General features: G+C 38.0%; 1 pseudogene; it reads right to left on the bottom strand.

The window, feature by feature from the left end:
• Window positions 1–4,211: 4,211 nt before the first annotated feature.
• Window positions 4,212–4,895, bottom strand: LOC149218552 (3-phosphoinositide-dependent protein kinase 2 pseudogene; annotated as a pseudogene).
• Between the last annotated feature and the right edge of the window lie 3,534 nt (window positions 4,896–8,429).

The raw sequence follows: 8,429 nt of genomic DNA, 5'->3' as shown, positions 1-8,429 counted from the left end.
GTTTATATCATTTTTTATTTAAAACTAAGGGGTTGGGATATTCTATATAGGGTTTTAATTTAATATGGGCTTAATGGATTTCGGGGAATTTATATAATAAAGTTAGTTTAATTAATATGAAAGTGATGCCAGAATGGGTTTTCCTAAGTAAAAAAGGGGTAAAGTGTATGTGATTGCACGTTTTGATTTACACTTAGGATAAAAACTTTTGGTGGGTTTTTGTGTGAAAGGGTTTTTACAAGGGTGTTCCCACTTTTCCTAGGTAAGTGATGTCAACCATAGGAAAGTGTGATTTTATTAGGGAAATAAGGGGAAATGAAGGGGGGTTAATTTTTTATGAAGGGGATTCTAGCACTTATGCCCATAAGTCATCAAGTCGAGGGTCTGGTCCCTCCAAAAGTTAGAGAAATGCTCTGAGCCCCTTTGAATTAAAGGATTTTAAGCACTAGAACTTATTTATGGGAAATTAGTGAAGTAAAGGGGTGAAATGAATGAGGGGATGTAAAATAAACCATATTGTGAACCATTGTGCTTGCTTTGTTTACTGCTTATGCATATTTGAAAGATGCATTTGAAACAATGACATAAGTACTTTTGTGTAATCACATGATATTTCTACAACCTTCTTACTACTTACCCATTTACTCATCCTACCATTTTTTCTTCACTTTATTTGGGTGCATTTAGGCTAGCAAACCCTTATCAATATTTTTCTTCTCTTTACAAAGTAAACTATATAATTCTAACCTTATACCATCCAAGGGATCAGATTAAACTGATGAGCTCCTTTTATTTACTCTACTTATCTAATGATCTACCAAGATTACACTGTTTGGTCAGATTTTATTCTTTAACTATAAACATAAAATTTAAAACATGAAATAGCCAAGTTTAAAGAATTTGACTATCATGGATTGTGGCATGAATTGCAAGCTACACACAATAATTATTATGCATAAAAGTAAATAGCAGTGACATTTTGACTTGCACACTTTCATGGTCTCTTTTTGTCTTTCAGGGTTCATATATCTTTCTTTTTGACCTTTTCTTATTCTTTTGTCCTTTGATTATTCTTTTAGGACATACCCTCTTTACATTTTTTATTTTTTTTAATATTAGAAAACATTTGCAGAAAGCAAAGGTATGTACAATATTACAAGGCTTAACCTTAGTCATTCAAAATTATGACTCCTATTGGTATAGGAACCTAATAGTGGCTCTACTTGGGGATGACATTTTCTAGTGAAATGTCAAGAAATTTCTAAATTAGTAGCCTCTGAATTGTTGGCGATGTTTCCTTGCACACTTTTCCTCTATGCCTCTGCATTATTGATACTTATGATAGTAAATCTTTTAAAGCTTAGGGCCTTCTCTTCGGGCTTCAACTTCAAAAATCACCATCCAATCCAACTAGACTTTTGATAATAAAATATGTACAATGGGAAATAAAATTCAGTAGTTAGGTTCAAAATAGTGTTTGTGCATTCGACCATTCACTGGCCCACCTTCTTCTTCTGTACCATCCATTACTCTTAGGAAGAAAACATTATTACCTCTGAAAGCATAAATGACATATGGGCCTTTCCATAAGAAATCAAATTTCCCATGTTTACCTTTGTCTTCCCTCCTTGAATCCCACTTCAGCACCTTGTCACCAAGGTAGAAATCTTCAGCCTTGGTTCTTTTATCAAAAACCTTTTTAACCCTTTCCTCCACAATTTAAGACCTGATGTAGACCTCTTCTCTGGTTTGTTGAAGATGAATAGTTTGGTTTATTCTTATTTGAATACTATTTGGTTCAACCTTCATTTCTTGAAGCAACTTCATCACTGGTGTTCCCAAGGAAGATGGAAAAACAACTTCCATCCCATAAACTAGTTGATAGGGAGAAGTACCAATTGATTTCTTAGTGGTTAGTTTTGTTGGAAATAATACTAAGAGGGGGGGGGGGGGGGGGGGGGGGTGTGAATCAGTATTATCAGATCAATTATTTTTCATTTCACAATTAAATTTGTATACGCTACTTCGGTTAGCAAATACCGCGTATGTACACAACTTCAGTTAAGGAAACATGCGTATATGAGCAAACTTGTAAGTTAGATCATTCTTCAGATGTTAATCATTAATATGTGCATCAAAACATATGAATAGTAACCATGAACAGTAAAACATAACAGGAAATCACACATAAGAACACCAGATATAAGGTGGAAACCCAATGTGGGTGAAAACCACCTGCTGCAATGCATCTCTATCTTATTTCAATTAGAAAATTCTTTTTACAATGTTTCTGTACTGGTACAGACTTATACCAGTATGCAGGCTTCAGCCTATAGAAGGCTACAACCTTCTCTCATTCTCCAGTTTCTCCTGGAAGGGAGCTACAACCCCCTTAGCTCTTGTACTAGCTGAGGTACTAGTACGTAGGTGCTGACCTACAGAAGGCTTCTACCTTCTCTTTTCTTCCAGGGACCACGTTTCATAAACTTTCAGACTAGATCCATGAATATCAATCAAACATCTAATAGATCTATAATAACCAATCTCCTTTGTACAAAATACTGAATCAACCAATAACTTCTTAGAATGTTGTAACCAGAAAAACAGTACTAGTAACCAGACACCAATTCTGAACCCAGAACATTGCAGCAATAAATAGAGGTAGCTAAAACATATTTCAAGAGACGTGTTATCACAAAACCAGTACTAGGGACTGCAACCAAGCAAGGTCTCATGTAACTGTTTCAGACCATACTTTAGATTAGGAATTAGCCTTCCTAATCAGAGAGGGCTCTCTCATGACTCTTGACAAAATCCTTCAAACACTAGAGGGCTAACTCTTCACACATTTATAAAAATATAGCTGGCTGGACATACATCAAATTAGTCTTCATTGGGCTATGGAGTCTCTCACAGTTAATAAACCAAATCACAGTCATCTCATAGAAGCCAAGGCTCTTTGCATCATCAAAGGTTCAAACATAATTTACCTAAATCAAAGCCTGCTGAACATATAGGAAGTCAGAGCATATAATATGAATTCTGAGTGATGTTCAAACATGCTTCACCAAAACCCACAGCCTGTCAAGCACACAGGAAGTCAGAGCATATAATATGAATTCTAAGGGATTGTACCATAACAAGGCTGTAAAAAGAACATTAAGAAACTAAAACCACCATCACATTTGAACAAAAGGATGCATTGAGAATCTTGGGAAGAAAAAACTCTGTTTGCTATTACTGTAACAGTCTTTTCATAAGCTCTAAAACTCTGTTTTTGTATATACAATCCAACCCTTTTTACATCCTACCTTGATCCATATATAGGCAAGCAAACTAAACCACCTCGAGCTTCCTCCTCCAGCATGAGGGGAGCCTCGAAGGTGGCTATTAACTATTCCTACATGCTATTTAATTAATGCATTTATCACAAAGTGCTGAAATGTAATTGCACACAATCCTAATCAAACTAAAACATTAATTCCTTTTTCCTCGTATGCTTGATGCTTTACTGGCTCTTGACACTTGTCCTTTTGCTGATTGAGTTGAGAAGGCTGAGCTACAGATACAATGAATACTGATTTTGGATGCTTGAAAGCGCTGATGGCTCATTAATTGACCAAGAGATGTGCTCCTATTTTAACGGTTTCTGTCTCCCATTTTCTTTCATCATATAAATACCACGCTCCAAACTCTTTAAACCTTTAATGACAACGCATAATAACCATATGCCATATGATCTGAATGCTTCATGGACCAAACAGGTGTACCAACCGAACATGCTGGTAACCCCACCAATACCCTAGTAGCTCGGTCATAAATTGCCTTTGAGAAAACTTTATGAAAATAAACAAAATATTTTATTTTCCCTTCAAGACCTACACCTGTCACTGCTTGAGCTGTTATGAAATCCATGTATGATTTCCCTGCCTGTGTTTGAGACCTTCTTTTTACCGTTAGCTGACCTCATCATCAAAATTCATTGTTTTTCCACAAAACAGCATTCTACAGCAGTTTCGTAGCGCGCTACGAAACTGCTATAGATGTCAAAACAGAACCTATGTATCTTTGAAGCATTTTCTGCTTAGATTCATGATCTCTTCAGACATTTGTACAGCTATTAGGAACCTAAATAGTTTTAAGAAGATGAAACTTGCTTCTGTCATTACATATCACAGCAAACTTGATTAGCATCAAACCAATAAAAAGCTTCATAAATCCCAACTGGAACGTAAAATCACTGTAGTATTCCTTGTTGTCTTCAAATCTTCAAATGAAGTGGTCTTTTTCAAAGTACAGATCTTAAAGTTGGAAGAATTCAACACTTGGACATTAATCTCCTCAGGATTATCAGACCAAACTATCTCACCCTTCTGTACCAATTTGACTGGGTCTACATATATCAACTTCGGCTTGTCTGTCAGAATCAGCTGCATCTTTTTGTTGTAAAGTTTCCGAATTTTCTTAACCAATGAAACCATCACAATGAACTCCCCTGGATCTAGAAATTTCTCCCATTTAGAGTCAAAAGCATCGATAGTATAACATTTAGCCTTGTGCTCCTTATTCTCTACTGCCACTGATGATGAGGCCAACTCTTTCTCTTTGGGAGGTGCTTCATCATTAGTAGAACCACATCCAGCATGTGAAAGAAGCCACCCAGCATCTTCAGCTTCATCTTCCTTATCAACAGTTAATGGTGGGGCTAACTTTGGAGCCAGCATACCCCTAACATTATCCCAGTCAACTCCCTTGAAGAAAGGATGGCTCTTGAGAGAAGCATACCCTTCAGGACCAGAAGCCAATCTTTTAGATGGGTCCATATCCAGCAAACAATCAATAAGGTGCCGTGCTTCAGAAGGAAAATATTTAGGAAATTTGAAACCTCTATCCATGATCCTTTGGAATGTGAGCTACTCACTGCCATCTTTAAAAGGTGATATGTCAGACAGCATCTGATACAAAGTGCAACCTAGTGCCCATAGATCATTTCCAGTTTGTTTGAGTTTTCCATCCTCAAACCATTTAGCGCAGCTAAGGCCTTCGACTTATTATATACAAAATAGCCCTCTCCAACTCTAAAAATCATCTTCACCTGAAACTGTAATATGAATTTGAATGAAAAGATCATAACTGGCGCAGAAAGGAAAACATTCAAAGAGTATATTCCGGTCACCATTATTTGACAAAGTGCTCTAGTTTCTCTGATATAAATTGCACAACCTCTGACAACCCGTGCAGCACCATGGCATTCAATTGCTGGATGTAGGTTATGAAACATATCCCAATCAGGTTGTATGAATTCTCCAGCAACAAGGTATTGTAAGTAACAGAGGAAATATAGTTCTTCATGGGCAAACTTATATTCTGCTTCTTGAGATTTTGTTTTTTAGGCCATGAAGAGCTTGGTTAATTTAATTCTCAAATTTCAGAGCTGTGATATGAACCGGTGCATTAAGTAGAGCCGAGGATCCATCTGTTTCTTCTGGAAGCAACCTCGATCTTCTCTGTAATATATTATGAACAAATGAACTTCTTTTCTGAGAAGTCACATCAGATAAAGTATTTACTGCTTGGAAGATATCATATGGTTGGGCACGAGTTGCAAATGAACCGCCAGATGAAGATTCACTGGTTTTGTTGTCTGCTACTTGAATTCTCCGCCATCCTACTCCATGTACATAAAAATACAACTTAGTTTTGCAAAAAAAACTCGGGCTTCTATCAATTGTCTCCTAGGCGCGCAGCAACAAACAAACTCAAAATGTGAGCAACGCTCAAGCATCCCGCATATGAATTGCAAAGCCCTATCCATCAACAGCGAGTTTGTCATCAGTCTTTTCCCACAGGTTTGAGGGCATCCGTCAATGGCTTTACTAGAGCAATAGAAATCTCCCCAGTAATCTTTGCAATTACTCTGTAAACGAACTCTCTTACAGCTTTCATTGCATTTACAAAACCGCTCTGTTTGTTTAGAGGTGTATGATATGTACAGAATTCAGATGCTTGAATTACTCCATTCTCATATCCTTTAAAATCAACACTATTTGGTGTAAGCACGATGACCTCCTTTTGCGCAATCTGCAGATGGCAATGTTATCAAAAACCATGGCGATTTCTCTCTGAATTGCGTTGTAGATGGGCGGTCTCTGATCAATTCTGAATGTCCACTTTTAGGATAAAAAATCATATTGCAGACGTTCCTGTCCTTCACAAAATGATGACAGAAGTCCGACAGTAGACACGCCTCCAGATCGCTGCTCCTTTTTGTTTTCCCACATCTTATCTTGCTCTTCCTTGGATACTAACACGTGGTGGACCTCGCCTCAGCCTTTTTAGTGTCGGTGGAAGTTTCACTCTCACCCTTGTTATTAATAATGACAGAATCATGAACAGATGTTACATTCCCTTTCATTAACCCCTCCTTTTACCGAACAGATGCTACAGTCATCTAAGTCTCTCTAAAAATCCGCTGTTACAAATAACACGATTTTTCACAAGCGGAGAAAAGCCTGACGGTGGGTATGCAACTAGAAATGCCGTATTACAAATGACTTTCCTGGTATCTCCAGTGTCGACCTCCATAATTGAGACATATGTCATGGTGACAGCGTCCAAAGGTGGAGCATTGTTACAGCTCAGTTGAGTTTATTTGTCGACATATTCTCCACACAGCTTGAGAAATCAAACAATATAACCAAGCTAACATTGATAGATGATACCGACGCTTTTATATCATTTGCATGAAATATTGTGATTTCTGTATGCGCAAGAGGGCGCCACAGTAAAGAGCGTTGATAGGCAGAGGCAACTCAATTTTGTTGTTTTATCTCTGAATTCACAACCCTTACATATGCTACCTGACCCAGAAAATATAGAAAATTAATCTTAAAACATGTCCTTACTTCCTTCTCGAGGATCTTGGTTTTGTGTAGTTGCATACAAACTCCTCTTGCAGCTGTACCCTCAAATGAAAATCCTTGCCTATGACTCTCCAAAACTGGACTACGAGAGCATATCTGGATTCCAGTTCCCTCACGATCAAACGATGGATTAGGGACCTCCCATAAACAAGAATCATGATTCTCCAGCTCCCCTATGGAAGGTATTAGATTCTTTACCTTTATATAACCTCCATTCAAAATATCAGCGCAGCTATCTCCAAGGGAAGTATGATATGTTTTAGAATTAGTGTAGTCCTGTGAGGCCACAGACAACATTTCCCCCAGCATTCTTTCTTCTTCAAAATATGCATCCATACGTCCATTTGGAACTCTGTACTGAGAAAAGCTTATATTAACTGGAAATTTTGGGAACTCACTTTCCACAGATGGAAGACATGCAGATTCACATTGCATCCTTGGAGTGTCTAGCATAGCATCAACCTGTGTGTGAATTGTGTCCTCCTCAGCTACCACACTTTAAGAGTTTGAACTAGTGTCGTCCAGAAATATGTCTAACCATTTCATAAGTGGCGCACTATCTCCAGTTGTATCAATTAAAATCTTCGATGATATTTTTGATAGTAAATGTAAATTTACATCAATCCCCTCCACTGGCTTTGACTGATCTTCTGATTGCACTTCAATGTCACCAGAGTAACCAAGGGAGGGATTTTTCTTTGTAGGAGATAAATCACCCTTCTCAAGTGATGCCGTGTACTGTTCTCCACTTTTTTCACCAAGTCCACTCTTCACTGAGAAGCAGTTTAGCTGCATCATCATAGGGTGCCTCCTTGGACACACTGTCACTGCTCTCATCAACATTCCTGGAGGGAAGCAAAACTCTATACAATAGGCATGCTAGGATTTGGACCCTTGCTGAAAACTCGAACCAATTCCCAATTTCGTAGCACGCTACGAAACCACGCAAACAGGTAGCGCTGCGAAACTGCTAAAAATAATTTAGGCGCTGCGAAAACACCCATTCTTTAAGCCAGGCTAAAAAATTTTGACTACAGCATTTTCAGTGATAACAAGACGTATGCTACTTTACCAATAGAAACCTACGTATATACACAGCTATGACAAAACCAACCAGCATATACGCAACCTTCACTAGCTTAACCTGTGTGTATACGCGCCTCTGTCGTGCCGAACCTGCGTACAGGTCTATAAAAGATAATTTATCCTCAAACGTCAGTTATACCCAGATTATCAGTTTTATAGATCTAATCATGCGCCAAATATAACAGATCAAAATCACACAATGATACTACTATTCAAGCCTTGAGATCTTGACCCATCAATAGAACTTAACCATCTTGTAATGTTTAGGTTCCTCCTTGATTCAGGTTCAGCTATGTCTCACCAACCAATCACCAATCTTCCATATCGTGCACCTCTTCAGACATTCAATGCATAAGTTCATCCCTTGCCAAATGATCTCCTTCCCTTTTTATAGTCTGGGCCTTACACAAACCATGGTCC

Source organism: Pinus tabuliformis, chromosome Q (assembly GCF_031772625.1).
Source record: "Pinus tabuliformis cultivar Carrire ecotype Pingquan chromosome Q, CPIR1, whole genome shotgun sequence".
In the NCBI taxonomy this organism is placed as follows: Eukaryota; Viridiplantae; Streptophyta; class Pinopsida; order Pinales; family Pinaceae; genus Pinus; species Pinus tabuliformis.
This window is presented reverse-complemented; position numbering and strand designations above follow the sequence as displayed.